A 21,861-nucleotide genomic window follows, 5' to 3' on the forward strand; every position below is an offset into this window, starting at 1 on the left:
TGCAGCCCTGAAGCCTCCGTCGTCATTACGGTCTGAGGGCGGACAGACAAATAGCCATCTCAATCGTTTTCTTTTACAAAAACTAAAAGGGGAAAACGACGAAACGAGGACAAATTGCAAAGATTAAAGACTTTAACTGCATGGGAAAAACACATAATAGTAAAGAGCCGTTACAATTACTAGATGAGGAGGAGGAAGACCGAATATTATCAAATAATCCGAGAAGAGTCTGTGAATATGAATAAATTGCATTGACTTCTTGACTGCTTAACAGGTACTGTTTCACTGATCAAAAATTGGCTGTCATTTTTCTTAAATTTGGAAAAATGAGAATATAATTGTCACATTGCTTCAAACACCGAATCATAAAGCACTTATCTACAAGCTAAGATTACTGGTAATTGGTGGGTCTTTTATCAATATTTTAAATGACTTTTTTTACAGGCAGAACCCAAAGGGTCTGTGTTGACAGCCAGTACAGTAGCTTTAGTAATGTCATTTCAGGAGTTCCTTAAGGTAGTATTCTTGGACCTTTGCTATTTATTATCTATACAAGTTACATGTGGCAAGGTCTAAAGAACAAAATGATTGCATACACCGATGATGCTACTCTTCTAACTGTTGTTCCTTCTCCGTGCCTTAGGTTGCAGAATCTTTGAATGGAGATATGGCACGTATTCATGAATGGAGCAGTTTTTTGGGACATGAGGCTTAACCCTTCTCAATCTAAAAGTATGATAGTCAATCCAGAACACTTTTCCCTTTGCATCATAATTTATATTGGAATTGTGTAGTTTTAGATGTCACGATTCTTTCAAGATTTTAGGCAAAACTTTTGATAAGAAATTGACTCTTGAGAAGCATATACGTAATACTGCTTCCTCTGTTTCTCAAAAAGTTGGTATCTTGCAGAAACGTTTGGAGTAATGTTCCCCAGTGTGGTCTTTCGGTGCTGACTCTCATCTACACTCTTGGATAATTATGTCATCAGTCAAGTTTACTTTGCTCATTCTCAATGTTGACTTGTGGCAGAGACGTATTATTTTTATTATTATTATATGGTTATTCAGAAAATGAACCCCTATTCATATGGAACCAGCCTACGGGGGCCATATACTTGAAAATCAACTTTCCAAAGAATATGGTGTTCATTTAGAAGTTACAGAAGATAACCGAAAACACAAAAAGAAGTTATCAGTCCCCAATATCTATGTTATTACCACCGTGTTCTAACCAACTGAAGTAACAAGCTTTAAAAATATTTGAAACTTTGTCAACAGGATTCTCTGAAACCCAGTCATCTTGCTAGGATATTTTGAAATCTAATCTTCGATTTCAGAGAAGGGAAAAGAATCAGTGTATCAAGTACAAGGATCGAATCCATGACATCTGTCCTATCATAAAAATCTCATAATAGCATGAGTCACTAAAATGGTGAGGAAATCTACAGTGGTGTAAATGTAAATACATATTAGAAATATATATACACACGAGAGCTTTCGAGAACCTACTCGATTCCCCTTCTCAATCTCTATATATTTACATTTACACCACTGTGGATTTCTTCATCATCCATGTTATTATCATTATATTGTAAGCAAGTGCTTTAAAAGGACTTTAGCAAATCTGGAAATCTTGTTTTCTACCTAGGAAAAGATTCATTTTCTGCGTAGTAGGGGATTCAACCCATAACGTCTGCACTAGCACACCACTCAGACCAGCTAAGCTAACAGGCTGTTAGAAAATCTGAAACTTATTTTTTAAGATATTCTGAAGTTTTGACTCTATCTAAAGGAAAAGAGAAGACTTATACTCTGGTCCTTACGTAGATATAAAACTCACAACATTTGGATTACTCAGAGAGCGTTCTAATCTGCAAGCTTACAAGCCCTCGGAAAATTTGAAACTTGATTCTACAGCATGATAAAATATCTTGTCCTTTATCCAAGAGAAAGGAAGACTCAACCTCTGGCCCGTATGGGGATCACGCCCGAAACATCCCCGTTTGTCCTCTATCTAAAGGAAAAGAGCAGACTCTTCTCGGGGTCCATAAAAAGATTTACTCCACGACATCTGCATCACCAGGAAAACTTATATTTGACCCTTACAGAGATCAGTCTCACAACTTAGCATACAGGTCTTCAAAAAATGTAAACTTCATCCTCAAATGTAATCAGATATCTTGTCTATCCAAGGGAAAGGAATAGACTAAGCCCTGTCCCGTATGGAGATCGAACCCACGACATCCGCATTATTAGCACGGCGCTCTAACCAACTGAGCTAACAGCACCGAAAATTTTCGATTTGGCATTTCACTTATTTTGAAATATTTTACTCTATCTAAAGGGAAGGAAAAGATCCAGCCTCCAAGTCATAAAGAGACCGACACATGACACCTGCATTTCTAGTCTGGCGTTCTAACCAAATGAGCTCACAGGCATTCAGAAAACTTGAAACTAAAGTCTTCAATATAATCTGAAATCTTTCCCTCTATTAAATTGAAAGGAAAAGACTCATGTGCCTGCCATTAAGGGTTCAAACCTACGAAATACATTTTATTATCCTGGATTTCATGCTGAATTAAAAAAAAATAACGTTTTTAAGGGACAGTAAAGATTCACCTTCTGTCTTGTATGGGTCTCGAATCCATGATGGTAAGAGTTACTACGACATTGATATTACCAACTAAATTAAAACGCCATCAGCTATATATCTATTTCAAAGAGTAACAGTAGCAATCACCTTCCGTGCGAATCCAACCATGTACCCGGAATGTTGTTATTAATTAGATGTAAGTAAACAATGCATACGAATCTAATGGTTCGTTACTGAGGATGCACAAATTGGTTGACTATGATAGAATATGATATGCAGAGTCATGGCTGACTTTTTCCCGAAAGGTTTTATATAATGAGGTTAGAGTCAAAGTATTTAGCGATTTGATGAACGCACTCAGAAACAACAACTTTAAAGTTTTAAGAGATTAATTAAGTGGAACATTGTTAATCAAAAGAGCGAGAAATAAAAGTGTTTCATGATATTAATGATTTTGTTATGAAAAATGCCTCAATGTATTATTTTCACCATTTGTAAATTGTGAAAATATTCCTGTATCTGGATGATAAAAAAAGCTTTATTCTAAAACGAATTTGCTCAATCCAAGTGACTGCCCTTGATTCAGAGAGAGAGAGAGAGAGAGAGAGAGAGAGAGAGAGAGAGAGAGAGAGAGTGATTTTGGCTGCTAAAACTAGCGTCACAGTATCTACGTTACTGACGCGGTAATAAATTAAAATAGGAGACTAAACATAAATAAATAAATACATTTCAAAGTAGTTTCTTATGAAAAATATCTAAATATATATATGAAAAACTCATAGGTCACAGAGATTTTTTATGAATTGCAATACACAGTACATTTCTGATCAGTAAGTGTGGCTAAATGCATTGTGAAGAGCCTTGAGAGAATTCTTGGCTGGTGTCTGGCGAGCATCCGGATTAGGAAAACTGTGTGCGTGTCAAATGCGTCAGATATTCTTGAGACATGAGAACATCCCTGCCTGGCGACAAGGCTTTATGAGTTTGTTTGCCGGAAATGTCCGGGTTCCAGAGAATTTGTTCATATGTGTGTTTTTTTGGGGCGGAGCCCCAGGGTGTGAAGGTATTAGTTACCAAACACATGATCACTTGAAGATCAACACCGAATATTGATAGAAGCCTTCGGTGAAGGCTCTGTGGTTCGAGACCAGTCAATTAAGACTGTGAACATTGTTGTTTGGAGGTGGGAAACATTTTAGATTTCCCAAACTATAGATTGTTCTTTTCATTTAACATATATCTCACTTGGATCTGGAACTTTTTACATTGTGTGAACTTTATAAGTAACATGGGAGGAATTCCCATATCTTTATTTTTATGCACTTGTTTAACAAGGGTTTTGTTTGACTTCTTCAGATGTTTCGCTGAGGAAGAGGCATAAGATGTACTCCTTGGGGGAATATACTGGACTTTGACTTATGTTGACCTATTGTGGGGAAATTATTTAGAGAGAATAATTTGTTGAACATGGTGGTCCTTAATATATTTGATCATTTGGTAAACATTAGTATTCCATTTCACTTCATCTCTTGTTTCTTGCAATCCATTTATGTTAGATTATTGTCAAATAAATCATTTTGGGTAATGCTTGTTTCGCTGTAGACCTGGGATAGAGAGATAGAGAATGCGAGTGTGTATGTACAAATGTACGGTGCCAGTATCCACTTTGATGCAGTCAGTATCAAGCTACCAATAGATGGAACTTCTTGACTGTTAGCAAAGGTAAGCAATGGGATTAACTCTTCCTAGTAACAAATATATACTGCATATATATATATATATATATATATATATATATATATATATATATATATATATATATATATATATATATATATATATATATATATATATATATATATATATATATATATATATATATATATATATATATATATATTATATTATATATGTATGTACATATATATACACACACAGATATATATATATATATATATATATATATATATATATATATATATATATATATATATATATATATATATATATATATATATATATATGTGTATATAATATACAGTATATATATGGGTCGTGCTCCCTGCAAGTCTCCGTCAGGTGCTGATGTTCACACCAGTGCTGCCGTTCAGCTGCAGCCACGGCCTATGCCTGGCCAGTGGAGTGCTCTGCCCAGTCCAGTCGCTGAGCCCACATTGATCAGAATCTGACTCTTTGCAAAATGTACCCAAGTGGATGTCCAGCACGCTTGGTCCCAATGCCACTTACATCTCCTCCTCAAATCCTATGCCTGAGCCTGCCTTGGTGTCAGCGCCCGAGCACGCTGTTGATCTCCCTTCAGAAGATCCCAATCTGGCCCCCCCTCTCATCTACCAGCCTGGCCCCACTACCAGTGTCCGGCCAAGAGACAGCCTGAAGTTCAGTAGGGTCTGTTGCAACCAGTGCCTGAGTTGGTCCCTGCAACCTGCAAACCTTTTGCACCTACAGCTACCTCTTATTCTTCACCAAGACAAGACTCTGGGGGACGACCCTCTTCGAGAAGTCCTCTTTAAGCTGGTCAGAGATGTGGAGGCCATACCACAAAAACTAGCAGAACTAGTTGGCATCACCACTGTCCAAGTTGTCACAGCAGCTAAGGCAGTAGCCACCTCAATGCCTGTTTTGCCAGTTGACGTCATACCCAAGTAACTCCAGGTCTAGGTCCCAAGGGGTGTTCTATCAAGGACCCAGACCTGGCCCAAGAGTCCTCTCAGCCTCATCTGGAGCCATATGCCCAAGTTCCAGCTAGGAGACCTCAGCCTAAAGTTTGAAGGAAACCAAAGAAGAAGAGGAGTAGGGAGTGTAGAAGGTCCAGGTAGTTAACAGAGCCACCGAGCTCTCATGGCACTCGTGTCCTATATATATAACAGTGCCATATCTTAACAGAGCAATCCTGGCACCTTTCCCAGAGAAGGATGCCTAGGCTGTCTCCTACCTTAATTAGTAGTGTTTGTCTATTATGAAATTTAATTGTGAAAAACCATTTTGAATTTAATTTTACCATTTTGCTCAATTAACCTTAAAATTATTTTTATTATTATTATTGTTATTATTTCTGGGGGCAGCTCAACCCTACCACTTATATTGAACCTGTTTTTGCTAAACAATTACCATTTATCCTGGGGATATCTCATCCACATGTTAATTAGTTTATCATTTTGATGGTGCTGTGTTAGCTAAGTTCTGTGTGGCATTCAGTTAGTTAATTGATGGACCTACTAGATTCAGTCAACCTGCAGAGTACATTCCTTAAATAAACATAAGCACCTTGCTCTTAGCCTTAAATAGGGTTGGTTCTTAGCTAACCTTACCTTGGGTTATCTTTAAAGTTAAGTGAAGTACCAGACTTGAGGAGTTTAGGTTCAGTTTCACCTGGCAGAGGCCCTTTTGTACAGACCTTCTAACCCGAAAGAGCCTAGAAGGCCTGTTTAAAGGGGGAGCTGTCATGAGTATCAGGCCTTATGCCTGGTAAGAAACTGAAACATTCTTAAAAGTAATAACCAAATAAATTTGAGGAGTGAGATGGTAGTTTGGAGGGCTCAGAGTCCAAACCCATCGTCTTCCCCTTCTTAATTATCCCCTAGACTGGTCTAAAGAAAACACCTGAGCTGCACCCATCAGGCACTCCCTGTTCTGTTCTTTCTTACGGATTTCTTTTGTGTTTCAGAACCGTACGTGGAGGAAAATCGCCAAAGGGCATCCATTTGTAGAGGAGATTTGATGACTGACCAAAGTGAGTCAGTAGCAGCAGAGACATGGTCTAGGCAAGACCTACCTTCCCGAGATCCTTCCAAGAGTTTAACTGGGGTGGAACCACTCTCACCTGTGATGGCTGATGACAAACATCCACTGATTAAGCCTGCCAAACACCTTTGAGCTCTGTGACTACGATAAACCTCTTATTCCAGATACTGACCCAAACTTGGAGAAGCCTGAATGACCCAAGGCATGGATTAAAATGTTCATGCCTTCTGTATGGCTTGAGGCACAGATTAACTGGCCAGCCTTCACCAAAAGAGAAAGTTGGACAGATTAACTGCCCAGCATTTTCCCAAAGAGAAACTTGGACATACCCAGAATGCATCTGGAATAAAAAAGCCAGTAAACCTAGGAGCTGACAAATAGCCCTCCATCTCAGGAATTCAGAGAGAGACCAGAAAGCCACGAAGCAAGTCACATCTCTTGCCTGCCTGCTCCTTCAGAGATAACATCCCTCTGTGACTGAATGTCTCAGTCCTAGTATCTTAAACCCAGTGCCAATCCCCCCTCCCCCTTCCCTCCATTGGTACTACTCCAGGAGCCATCTCTTCAGAATTAAGGTACAGTAAGGAACTGAGATTGTCCAGTCACTTAGTTTTCTCTTCTCCTGAACGTTTCCATTTCGCAGTGCAATTTTTACATAGACCTGACCCGTCATATTAAACTCGTGTCACAAGTTTATTCAGTGTACATTCGGTGGTGTTTTATGTAAAGAGGATTTCTGTCGCCTTCAGCGTTGGCCTCTTATCACTGCTATTTCCACTGATTGATTAAGTGATCATATGCTTTTCTCTATTGCAGAAAGGAGTGCTTGCCGCTGTGGACCCCTCTGCCAAGACTGTATGCTTGTTGGCTGCACCAAAGAAATTCCAATTGCAACCTTATGAACTATGCCATTAAAATGAAATCCATGGCACTCAGTTAACACCCATTATTCGTTTTATGTCCTGCTAGAGGACCTCTAGTGGCCTGCCTTATTCCTCCTTATCTTCTGATTTTGTATATTAAACACATGTAATTTAGTTATTCTAAGAGTTTATCTCCAGAATCCCTCTAAAGTAGGGCCTTCAGCCCCTGTACTTTCTTATTGTTTTTACTCTTCACCATAATTGCATTTCAGGCAACCCCTTTTTTGGGTCCTAGAGTGCCACCCTCTCATTCCAAGGAATGCTCTCATTGCCACCCTCTTCATACGAAGTACTCTCACAGTATTCGTAGGCACTCACTCGAATTACTGCCCTTAATATCAGGCCCAGTGCCATCCATCTCCGTCTTGCAGAACCAACCCACATACTTGTTCTCCGGAACAACCTCACACTTAGTGCCAGTGACATCTTGCAAAAGGGGCACTCACATTTCTGGGTAATCTTTCATTTACTGTGGTGCCGTCCATTGACCCACACCACTGCATAATCACACCCTGCCAAAGAAGTGCCATTTCCATTCCGTGAAATTGCTTGCGCGGCTAATAAACCCCTGCTCCACACCTCGCTCACTCCATCCCAAGGCCAGTTCAACACACCCTAACCCACCAGCACCACGGCAGAAAGTTAAAAACTTTCATGGATATGGGGAAGGAGATAGGTTTCATGGGAAGAGAGCTCACCCAATGGGTACAGGGACAGCTAGATGCCTTACTCCAGAGGGAGATACAGCAGAAAGAAGTGAGAAAGGAGAGAGAAGCAAAGGAGGAGAGGGAGAGAAAGGAGAGAGAGGCAAAGGAGGAGAGGGAGAGAAAGGAGTGAGAAGCAAAGGAGGAGAGGGAGAGACAGCAGAGAGGAGAAGAAGAAGGAAAGCAGAAAGAAGAAGAAAGGAAGGAGAGAGAAGCAAAGGAGGAGAAACAACGGCAGCATGAGTTAGCTCTGAAGGACAAGGGGATCCAGCTGGAGCAAGCTCAGCAAGCTAATGCCACGGCCTCTGCCCAATCACAGCCAGCTCTCTTTCCCAGTCCTCAGAAGGTAAGGCTCTGAGGGAAAATTCTGTTATATCTCAGCTGGCCGCAGAACTCAAGGAACTGTGACAGCAAATGGTAGAAATTGTAGGTACTACCCTTGCTTCAGTTGTCACAGCAGCCAGAACAGGTGGCACACTAATGCCTTCCTCAGACTCAGTTCCACTGATTCCTCCTATAACATTAAACCATCGACCTAAGAGAGGGTCAAGGAAGAAAAGTCAGAGGCACAGAACATCCAGGTAGCCTGAGAGAGCCACCAAGTTCTCCTGGCACTCATGCTCATATGGCACAGTGCCCCACTTTAATTGAGTATCTTGGCACCAAACCAAATTAGGATGCTATGTTACTCCCTTACTCTCACTCTCTGTTAATGTTTAGCCTAATTTTCTTGTAACTTTAATAATTTATAAACTTAGTTAATGCCTTGTAACAACTCGCTGTTTACTTGGCATCACAGTTTGCTTTGCAGCCCACTCTGCCCAATGCAGAGTGCCAACTGCCATATCTCCTGGCCCTATGAGTCTTTGACTTTCTGCCCATCCAATTACTTGCATAGTAAATTTAAATTGTATGCAACAGAGCCACTAGGCCCTTACGACACTAGTGCCACACCTGGCACAGTGCCATCACCATACCTGAGTACCATGGTATCACCTAACCCAAGTCCACGAGTACTACCTTTCCATCGCCTCATCAAGGAATTAACCACATGAATTTATATAACCAAGATAATCTTATATTTAAGTGCATGAGTACCTTGCAGCTCCTAATTCTAATAATAATTCCATGAAATTATCTTACACCTATCATATCAAATCATAGCATAAATTATAAAATTCATGGGATACATTTTTCATTGTGATTTATTGTAAGTGCTGCTTCATTTTAACCCTTAACTACTAATGTAAATTACCCCCATCAGCAAATTGATTCTGTGCTAATGTAACTATTGCCACCAGTGCAACAAAACTTGTGTTTATCAAAAACGCAGAAATCCTAGTTTTAAGTTCATTAAAACAACCAAGGGCTAGCAGAGGAGAAGTAATCCTTAAAAGTCAACTTGCCTTGCCTGAAGACATTCCCAACCAATTAAGGGTGTGATATGTCTGCTTGTTTGGGGAGCTGCTAATAGAGTTAACTCTCTCAAGGCAACTCGCCTTTCAAGAATAAAGTAAAAGTTCATAATAAACAAACTTAATAACCTTCTGTTAATTAAGTTTGTTTGCCACCACACTGACAGTCAGTTGTGGGGATTTGCCCCTCCAATCTCATTCTGATTTCCCTTGTTGCTTTTAGTCCTCCTTTGAGCTCCGTGACTGCAATAAACCTCTTATTCCAGATACTGACCAAACACGGAGAAGCCTGAATGACCCAAGGCATGGATTAGATTGTATACACCTTCTGTATGGTTTGGGCACAGATTAACTGGCCAGCCTTCACCAAAAGAAAAAGTCGGACAGATAAGCCATCCGGCATTCACCCAAAGAGAAAGTTAGACGTACCCAGAATGCATCTGGAATAAAAAAGCCAGTAATCCTAGGAGCCAGTAAACAGCCCTCCATTGTAGGAATTCGGAGAGAGACCAGAAAGCCACGAAGCAAGTCACATCCTTGCCTGCCCGCTCCTTCAGAGCTAACATTCCTGTGTCTGAATGTCTCCATCCTAGTAACTTAAACCCAGTGCCAATTCCCCCTCCCCCCTCCCTCCATTGGTACAACCACAGGAGCCATCTCTTCAGAATTAAGGTACAGTAAGGAACTGAGGTTGTCCAGTCACTTAGTTTTCTCTTCTCCTAAACGTTTCTGTTTCAAAGTGCAATTCTTACACAGACATGACCTGTCATATTAAACTTGTGTCACAAGTTTATTCAGTGTATTCAGTAGTGTTTTATGAAAAAAGGATTTCTGTCGTCCTTAGCGTTAGCCTCTTGTCATCGCTATTTCCGTTGATTGATTAGGTGATTGTATGCTTTTCTCTATTGCAGAAAGGAGTGCTTGCTACTGCGGACCCCTCTGCCATGACTGTGTGTTTGTTGGTTGCACCGAAGAAATTCCAATTGCAACCTTACGAACCGTGCCACAGAAGTAAAGTCCCTGGCACTCAGTTAATATCCATTATTCGTTTTATGTGCTGCTGCAGGACCCCTAGTAGCCTGACTTATTCCTCCTTGTCTTCTGATTTTGAATTGTAAATACATGTAGTTTAGTTCTACTAAGAGTTTATCTCCAGAGTCCCTCTCAAGTAGGGCCTTCAGCCCCTGTTCCTTATTATTGGGTTTACTCTTGGAGTTCATACAGTCAGATTAGCTACATCATTGTGGTAAGTTTTCTTTCCTCCCACATTCAAGTGTAAGAATACACACACACACACACACACACACACACACATATATATATATATATATATATATATATATATATATATATATATATATATATATATATATATATATGTATATATATATATATATATATATATATACATATACTGTATGTATATATATATATATATATATATATATATATATATATATATATATATATATATATATATATATATATATATATATATATATATATATATATATAATATATATATATATATATATATATATATATATATATATATATATATATATATATATATATGTATGTATATATATGTATATATGTATATATATATACACATGTATATATAATATATATATGTATATATACTTAAATATATGTTAATGACCCTATCCCCAGGTCAAATAGGGTCATATTCCATTGCTGCATCTGTTTTAAGAACAGAATCAATCATCTTACTTTTCTAAGATTCTCTGGTAGCGGTGGCCCATCCCTGGGTCGGTAAATTCTTTCTCTCCCATCAACTCCTTTCACTAAATCTATTCTCAAACAAAGGACTACTGGAATTAAACAATGATATACAGAACTAGGCTTTTATTTGCAAATTTAACTAAAATAATTCAGCAAAAGCTACAATCATGAAATGGAGTGAATTCCACCCCCCTATATGGAAATCATCACTAGAGAAAATTCTGATTCTCAAACATTCAGATTAATGATTCTAGACCAACTAATACTAGTGACTAACACCCTGGTCACCAAACATACTAGTGACTAAAACCCTGGTCACCAAACAAAGTAAAAAGGTCATAATTATTCTAGCACAATAAATGTCATATAGTATGTAAAAGAATAAACACCACTTCCAAAATATTCGTCCTCACAGGACGAACCCAGAATTCCTATTAAAAGAAACATATCATATATTAAAACATGAAATGGCGTTACAAGACATCAATATTCAAAATGGAAAAATGTACAATGGAGAACAGAATGGGAAAATGCATAATGGAGACAGAGGAATTTCACTAGAGCACAACTGGGTATTTCCACATAATGTCTGGAAAAGATATAAGTGTTCATGAGTTATGGTACTCACTTCTATGGCGTCAAATAACAGATTTTCCAGTGGCAATCCTTCAACACTACACCACTAACAAATCAGACCCTGTCACAATATGAAATTCCCCTGGAAGCATCTGTTCCCTTGATAATATACCATTAGAGTGTGCCACACACATATGCACTCACACTGTCTCCATGCACTTAAATCCTGATCATGGTCAGGGAAGCACAAAGGCATGCGTCAGATACCTAGCTGTATCTAACAGTGTAAACCTCCAGCGTCGACACACTACACCTACAGCGGATGTGCTTCTGACAGGCCAGCACATAGTTCATATGTGTATATATATATATATACATACACACCCACACACACACACACACACACACACACACACACACACATATATATATATATATATATATATATATATATATATATATATATATATATATATATATATATATATATATATATATATATATAATCATATACACATGTATATATACATATATATATATATATATATATATATATATATATATATATATATATATATATATATATATGCTTTGAATTAAATTGTGTATACTACCATATGAAAATAATATGTGAAGGTAGGCATTATGCAATTATACTTCCTGATTTCTTCCATATGTTCTATCGTTTCATTTTTCTTTTCATAATGACGTAAAATATCAATATTCCACGTGTGTGCCTGTACTTACATACTCACATATAAACATTTCTAAAGGACCAGCAGAGAACCCAGGATTAAAAGAATAAGTCTGATATCGAAAATCAGTACACCTCTGTATAAAAAGGTCAAATGCTAAACAAATATTTGTTACGAAATTAAGATAGCTTACTGTTGCAATCCTAGTATACCAGATCTAAGAATTACACATTATGGTAGTTCATATACAGTATGTGCATATATACATAATTTACTCATTCATTTTGAATATGAAAAGGGGGATGTAATGAAATAAATATCATTCAAATTTATCTATACCATGATAGCTAGATAATAGCGAAAATACATTATAGCAAAGGCGTGAGTAAGAGGGAATGTCTACAAACTTACTAGTTTATTCAAAACAGCAACAGAAAGGTCATCAGCTCTTGCGAACGGAAATGTAGTGCCTGACACAAGGCGAACAAAATAGAGATTAATATGCTGTCAATTGTGTTTGTTCGAGAATAGAGAATGGTACATAATTTTATATACAAGTTGCTAACAGAGCTCTGATAAATATAGCTGGAAAGCTGACATTGTATTGCCTCTATCAGGACTGATACATTTGATGTGCAATGATTATGAACAACAGTATACATAAAAAGGATGTATGATGTGGCTGTGTTTCTTATATGCATGTGCTTGGCACGTATGTCAGGAGATGCTTGTTGTGAGGAGCAGATGCCCGCAGGGTATGAGTACGGATGGCCAGGTAAGATGGACGATTGTGTAGGTCCATGTGGGACCCTACAAGACTTCCCACCTTAGAGAGGTCTACAGTTGTAGGTTGGTTTCTGGAAGGTATGCTGGTTTGAGGCAATTGGTGGAGACCCAGACAGTCCTGCCGTCAACTGTCATTTGGTAGGCCTTGTCTCTTCTTTGGATGACCCAGTGTGGTCCTGAGTAGGCTGGGGAGAGGGAGGGGGCTCTGTGTGGGTCCACTTGTATGAATGCGTATTTTACGTTCTGCAATTCATTGGGGACATACACTTTACTGGCCATGTTGTAAGTCATTTTGGCCCGCATTATTTGTTCTAATGCTTTACGGATGTTGAATGGGGATGCTGGGCTCATTGGATGTTGAAGGATGTCTGCCAGCAATGTTAATGCTTGTGCATACAGGGCTTCTGCTGGAGATGCTTTGAATGCCACATGTAGTGAGGTTCTCAGGCCCAGTAGGACCCAATGTAACTCCTTTCTCCAATTCCCACCTTGACATCTGGCAGTGAGTGATGCTTTCAGCGATTGATGTAACCTTTCGACGATGCCGTTGGCTTCTGGGTTGTATGCTGTCGTGTGTACTATCTTTGTCCCCAAACAGTCTGCAGGGGCATTCCTGAACTGGATGTGAAGTTGGCCCTCCTGTCAGCCGTGATGATCTGAGAGACTCCATGTCTGCTGACTCATCCTATGAGAGCTTACAAACAACCCTCCACTGTCTGTTCCCATAACGGTATTGCTTCTGGCCACCTGTTATTTCTGTCAATGATGGTGAACAGGTATCTGTACCCCTCGGAGTCGGGTAGAGGGCCCACTATGTTGATGTGGATGTGGGAGAGACGGTGATGTTTATGTGGAACTCTCCTATTCTGCTCTCTACGTGCCTCGTTATTTTTGACGTCTGATAAGGAAGGTATTCTCTCATCCACTTTTTGATGTCAGCTTTCACTCCCCACCAGATGTACTGTTCCACTACAATTCGGGCAGTTGTGTGGCCTGATAGGTGGGCCAGGTTGTGGGTAAAGTTGAAAGCATTCCTCTGAGACCTGCTGACAGGTAGGGGTAAGGGCATCAGGTACTTGTTTCGCAGGCGATGGTCATCTTTCCATTGTTGATAGATAGGTCATTCCATGTGAGGGCGTGGTTGTCCCACTATAGTCACTGTAGGTCCACATCGTCTTTTTGCGCCTCTGCTATTTCGGGATAGGCTATCCATGATCTGGATGGTGTTGGTGCAGTTTCTCAATAGTGCATCAGTCATGGTGTTTGAAGACACTTGATGGTGCAGGAGTGTTCAGCTATTGTAAACAGGTGACGCTGCTGTCATACTGACCATGCGCCTGTGGTTTTTGTGAAGGCGTGCACTAAGGGTTGGTAGTCCGTTTGTATAATGAACTGCTGTTCTTCAAGCATGTGGCAGAAGTGGTGGATGGCTTTGTGGACTGCCAGCAACTCTATCAAATGTGGGGTACTTTTGTTCTCCTGCCGTCAACTTTTTACTGAAGAATGCCAGTGGTCGACATCCATCATTTGTGTCCTGCTCCAGTACCGCGCCCATTGCCACGTTACTCACGTCAGTCGTCAAAGTGAGGGACCTATGGGGTAGAAGAAAGATTTTAATGTGGCTGCAGAGGTTATTGCCAGCTTTGTTAATAAAAATGCATTATCTTGAATATCTGACCAATACAAATTTTTGGGTTTTCCTTATAAACAATTGTATATTGGACTCATGATTTTAGCAATATTGGGTAAAAACTGATTATAGTAGTTCATTAGTCCTGAAAATTCTTGTACTGATTTGGTTGTAGTTGGTGTTGGGAAATCGGTGATTGCTTTTACTTTTGTTGGGAGGGGTTGGATGCCTTCCGGGCTTACTTGATGTCCCAGGAATTCCACCGCAGTTTTGGCCCACTCACATTTGTCTCCCCTTCCTACAAGTCCGTTTTCTTTGAGTATTTGTAGCACCCTTTTGACTTCTTTTAGGTGTTGCTTGAGGCTGGGGCTAAATACAAGGATATCATCGATGTAGACAATGCATAAGGGAAGATCACCCAGAAGCTCATCAGTTAGTCTTTGGAAGGTTGCCCCCACATTCCGAAGGCTGAAGCAGTGGTAACTGAACATGCAGGTGCCAAGAGGGTGATAATCGCTGTCTTCTCTATGTCTGCCTTTGCTACTGGAAATTGGAAGTATCCCTTCAGCAGATCTATTTTGGTGAAGACTTTGGAGCCATTCATTTGGTTGGTGATGTCTGCTATGTTCGGCAACGGTTATCTGTCAGGTTTCATTGTAAAGTTTAGATGCCAACAGTCTCCACATGGCCGCCATGTTCGGTCAGGTTTTGGTACCATGCGGAGGAGGGGGGATGCCCATGGGCTGGGAGCTTTCTGGCATATTCCTGCCTTATCCATTTCCCTGAATACTTGTTTGGCATAGGCAAGTTTTTCTGAGGCCAAACGTCTGAAGTGGGCATACTAGGGGACCTTCCATTTCTATGTGGTGCTGGATGTTGTGCTTTGCTGGTTTGGTTAGGTCATGTTGCAGATTGTCATTGAAGACCTCTGGGAACTCCTGTGGGAGGCAGCATATTTCTGGCGGTGAGGTGGCTGATGAGAGGGGTGGCTGATGCGATGGGTAAGGTTTGTCGCATCTGCTGTTGTGGTGGTAATGAGGGTGTGGTTTTTGGGATCAGCCATTTTGATGCTACATCCACCAGCAGGTTGTGATCTTTTAGGAAGTCTGCTCCTAAAAGTGTTAGTGTTACGTCTGCTCTGACGAACATCCAGCTGTACCCTTTCCCATTGAATGACAGTTTCATGGTCTGCCTCCCGTATATCTTGAGTGGTGCTCCACTAGTGGTGGATACATGGATGTTGGTGGGTGGGGTGGGGTTGATGTGCATGCCCCGGTGTTGACGAGGAATTCTGTGTTCGACACAAGAGGTCTTATGAAGAAGCACATTGAGCCTTTGCGCTTGTACCTGGAAGAAAGACAGCGGAAAGAAGGTGCACAAGGCAGCTGGTCTGCTCACTGCTGACGTTTAGTTGTTTGGGTAGCTGATGCGACCCTCTTGCATGTTTTTTGAGAACAGGCGGTCTCTGTCACATTCCCTCTGATGGTTCGTTTTTTTCTGCCTGGTCTTTCCATTGTTGATTGTTTGGGGAAGCACCGCTTGTGGATGGGGGTGGCCAGTTCCTCTGGGTCACTGTCAGATTCCATATCAGTTGACTGCTAGAACTGTTGTGCTGCTGCTGCTATGAGTGGCTGGGTGGGCTCTCTGCTGTTTTGTGGGCCATGTGCACAGCATCGACCAGACTTAGGAATTCTTCAGTGGGAATGGTGGAAGCACTGGGCATGGTCACCACTGTTTGGAGGGGCAGATTTGTGAGGAGGACCTCTCTCACAAGGTCCAGCGTTGACTCAGGTTGGTCGTTTGCAGTGGGTAGCATTACCAGCCGCCACAATTGCTTGTAGACATCCGATGACCGCTCATCTCCTATGGCTGCCCCCACGTTGTCCAGGAATTTCTTAGCTCTTAGGGTGGGTGGCATGCTGAAGGATGACTTCAGTTGGTCCTTCAGTGATTCGTAGCTGGCAGGGGTTCAGAGTTCTGTGAGCCATTCTGCAACTTGCTCGAAGATGTCGTCTAGCAGTAATTCGAGGACGGTGTCTGCTTTGCGTGCTGAGGAGGTGATTTTCTTGGACATGAAGATTGTCTCCGCCCTGAAGAACCAAGCTTCTGTGTTGTGGGGCGTGAAGGGGGGGCAGACGTATGGAGGCGGCATCAGTGCTGTTGCTGGAGAGGCTGGTATCGTTGGGGTTGGCTGGGCTGGTCATCTCTGTGGTCACCAATGTAGCAAAGGTGTGAGTAAGAGGCAGCATCTACAAACTTGCTAATTTATTCAAAACAACAACAGAAAGGCCAAGAGCTCTTGTGAGCGGAAATGTAATTCCTGACACGAGGCGAACAAAATAAGAGATTAACATACAGTCAATTGTGTTTGTTCGAGAATGGAGAATGGTTACATAATTTTATATACAAGTTTCTACATAATTTTATGTACAAGTTGCTAACAGAGTTCTGATAAATATTGCTGGAAAGCTGACATTGTATGGCCTCTATCAGGACTGATACATGTGACGTGACATAATTATGAACAACAATATACATAAAAAGGATGTATGATGTTGGTTGTGCTTCTTATACATGTGTGCTTGGCATGTATGTCAGGATATGCTTGTTGTGAGCAGCGGATACCCGTAGGGTTTGAGTTCGGATGGCCTGGCAAGATGGACGATTGTGTAGGTCTGTGTGGGTGTGGGACCCTGCAACATAATCAGCCATCATCGTCATCAGAATATTCTATATGAATCATAAACTCTTCTACAAAATTATTTGCTGTATCATTTAGTACGAGTTTCAACGTCCTTAACAGAATTTTAACCAATTTTCCTGCGTCACAGGGAACAAAGTTTCAGGAATCAAAGCTTTCAAATGAGTCATTTCAAAATGATATTTTTTTGCTGCATGGCCCTTGATCTGTCCCCAAATAAATTCGATGGTAAGGAGGCAATCTAAAAACTATGTCCAGTGTCACATGCTATTTTATCAATAACAAACTGAAGCCACAGATGCTCTAATCAGCTTCCCCAACTCCAATAATTCAGTATCACTAAAATGGTTTGTTGGTTTGTAGCCTCTGCTATGGAGTTTCGATATTATTTCTCTTTTCGTATTCTAGAAGTTAGAGGTTTATCAGGTTTAATGAAATGACACGGTGCATTGTTCTTTATGATAAATGACTCCCTCGGAATATTTGGTAACAGCTGGCTTCGGAGCCATGGTTCATTTGCTGATAATAATTCCCGTTAATTTTTACATTAAATGCATGTGCTGCAATGGGAATGAAACCCTGACTACAACCAGCATGTAACAGCATCAGTCTGTTGCCTTTTCCGGTTGGTGTCTGCACTCCTGCTGCTTTTTCATTTGCCCATCTATCCAACACCTACTCACTGTATAATTTTGATTAAGCCATGTTTCGTGGATGAATACCATGGGCTCTCTCCATGATTCTCTGGGTTTTTTCATTTTGCCTAGAAACTTCGACCTTGCACTCAATATGTCACTCCTTTCCATTAAAAATCTCCACCCATTAACCTTCCCACATTTAAATCCCATACCACAGAGTATTTTCGAAAGTTTCTCGGCATCCAGGGAATCCACTATTTTCTTAAGCATCTTCGAGAATGTTATCAAGAGTTGGTATCTCGTTCCTCAGATAATAATGCAATACCATGCATCGTAACACTCCCTTACCGAAATCGTCAATATTCCTCACGTTTTTCGATTGTTTACTTCGATTATCTGTGAAGACTGGAACGTCTCCTTCCTTACTCAGTCGGTAAACTCTTGCTCTGCTAAGATTCGTTGCATCAGCAGTCCGTTGAATAGTTAGATCTAGTGGATATTTTATAGCTTGCATTTCCTTATTTCCTTCTTCCACTTAAAATACTGAAGAAGAACGTTATAAGCTATTTCTCGACCTTGAGGAGTGAGGATTCGTCGAGGAAAGCCTTCCATTGTACTGTACAGCGGGGTCCAAGTATTTGATCTTCGTCTTATGCTTTTGTACAAATGAATGGAGGGGGTGAGACATTCCCAATTTTTATTGTGACCCACGATCACTTCACTTCATCATCCATATGCGAGGAAACGGCATCGCGGCTCAAAAAATGCCAAATCTACCAGATTATCACCCTTTTCCCTGAAAAGTTTGAATGGGATTAAGGAAATATGGCACAGTGGTAATGGCATTGGAGTCCCAACCTTTCGCAGCTAGGCTTTAACCATTGTACTTCGAGAAGAGTTAAGCTTCATGCCCCAAAGTCTACTCCACTCGTGAATGCGTGCCAGATGCTCTATTCAAGGATTCTGAAACCAAAGACCTAAGGCACGGAGAGGGAACAACAACCAGAAGAGTAATAGCATCAGACTATGCAATCAGTTTCTTCTCCTGACTTTACTACATGTCACTCATATATAAAAAATATATATCAAAGCTCTAAAACCACTATCATGAGAGACACACAAAATAACATTACCAAAGAAACTTTACTGGCCATCAACACAGACCCTTTGGAATCTGCTTATTAAAAACTCATTTAAAATATTAATAAAAGATTCACCAACTCGCAATAATCTTAAGCTTGTACATAGTGCTTGATGATTCGCATGGTTAAAGGTTGCATTAAAAGCTAAACCCACTATGTGTACCTCTGCACCCTCATCAACAGCACTCTGCAAGACAGTACATTACTGACAAAAGTGCACCATAAGTGCAGAGATATTTACAAGTCTACCCACAGAAAATCCTTTGGTGAAATCCTTCCCATGACAGGTACAATACCTCTGTGCAGATTTCGTTACCTAACCGTCACGAATAGAGTGCGGGGGGTGATGATAACAATGTTGGCTGCAGGTCCTGAAACCAAAGGTCTTATAAACGAGACGCACTTCTGGAACTACCACTGCTAAAGTATTGGAGGCTATTCTGTTTGCATGGTCACTGGCGACACATGGTAAGCGCAGGAAGCAGTTATAATTCACTTTTGTTGTATATTTAGAATACAAACTTCTAATTTGCTAATTATATTGCACATGACTTACTTGAACTGTTGAAGTAAATTAAAATAATTCAAGCGCCATATGAAAAACTATATAATATCTGTATATTTACATACTCCAATTTGTGCAGGATATATGATTATTACAGCTCCTTAATACGCATATAAAAGCATTTCAAGTCTCTTGGGCTTTTAATCATTCTATTTCATCATATACCTCTCCCCATTGAAGATAACATTTATGTCAAGTTTTAAGGTTCTACAAAATATGAAGTTTTTAATTTCCTCTCAGATTAAAATGTCCAAGTTCACTACAGGACTAATTACTGTCTTTTTCTGGATATTGTAATATTGCAGACATTGGATACTTTTAATAATTTTAGAGCACAAAAATAAAAATGTTTTAAAATCTATTGTTATCAATTGACAATGACGGTCTGTACATAATATAAATTTAATATATAATGATCGCTCTTATTTCCGCGCAAAATTCATTGTATGTCAAAAGATAAATTACATATGAATACTTACTTATTTATGACCAAACTTTCGTTTTCAATACTAATTAAGTTATCAATCGTCAGCAACTCTCATCAAACATTTCACAGTGGTGAATACACAAGTATAGAAAAGAAGGCCGTCTTATTACTGCAATAGTGTGTGTGTATATATATATATATATATATATATATATATATATATATATATATATATATATATATATATATATATATATATATATATATATATATATATATATATATACGCTTACCTCTTCAATTCTTTGCGCTTTTTGGATACACTTGTCACTACAAAGCCTTAAGATCCAAGCGCAAGAAATATGAAGAAATTATGATGTCTGGTAACGGGAAACGAACCCGCATCACCATAATCAAGACAAGGTCATGTTGCCTCGTCGTGATTATGGTGACGCGGGTTTGTTTCCCGCTACTGTACATCATAATTTCTTCATATTTATTGTGCTTGGATCTTAAGACTTTGTAGTGACAAGCATACCCATAAAAGCGCGAAGAATTCGAGAAGTTAAGAGGGCATTGTGGCTATTACTATTACATATGTCTCTGGTAAAAAGTGACAAGTAAATTCTAGTATATATATATATATATATATATATATATATATATATATATATATATATATATATATATATATATATTACATAATATAATATACATATACATACACACACACACACACACACACACACACATATATATATATATATATATATATATATATATATATATATATATATATATGATATATAATCATATACATATGTCACCTGCAGTCTTGAAAATTTATATAGCATATATACACATTATACATATATACATATACATATATATATATATATATATATATATATATATATATATATATAAATAGGTTATATATATATATATTGATATATATATATGGGGGAATCACTCTGTCACCTGCAGTCTTGAAAATTTTCAGCAGAATATTGTTGACTAGGTTGGAGCCAGTAGTTGATAGTACTCTGGGGGGATGAACAGGCCGGTTTTAGAAAGGGCGGGGTTGCAGTGATCACACCTCAATAGTTTGGCATTCAGTGCAGCAAGCTAATGAAATGAAAACTTTGTTAATTCTTTATTTTGTTGATTTTGAAAAGGACTTTGAAAGTATTTCGAGACGGACTATGGAAAAAATCATGAGGCATTATGGAATACCAGGAAAGTTTGTGAAGGTTAATATGAACATGCATCACGGCAAACCTTGTAAAATTATGGTTGATGGTTGTTTGAGTGATCCGTTTGAAGTTAAGTCTTGTGTGATTCAGGGTGGCATTCTGTCTCCTCTGTTGTTTGTATTGGTCGTGGATTACGTTATGAGAAGGGTTAAAAGAAAAACAGATGCAAATATACTCTGGGGAGAAAATGGGATACTACTTGAATTAGATTATGCTGATGATATAGTTTTGATCTGCAAAGGACCAGGAAAAGATGCAGAGAGTGTTGATTGTCTAATGAGTGAAGTTGAAAGATTGGTT

This window comes from Macrobrachium rosenbergii, chromosome 48 (assembly GCF_040412425.1).
Source record: "Macrobrachium rosenbergii isolate ZJJX-2024 chromosome 48, ASM4041242v1, whole genome shotgun sequence".
In the NCBI taxonomy this organism is placed as follows: domain Eukaryota; kingdom Metazoa; phylum Arthropoda; class Malacostraca; order Decapoda; family Palaemonidae; genus Macrobrachium; species Macrobrachium rosenbergii.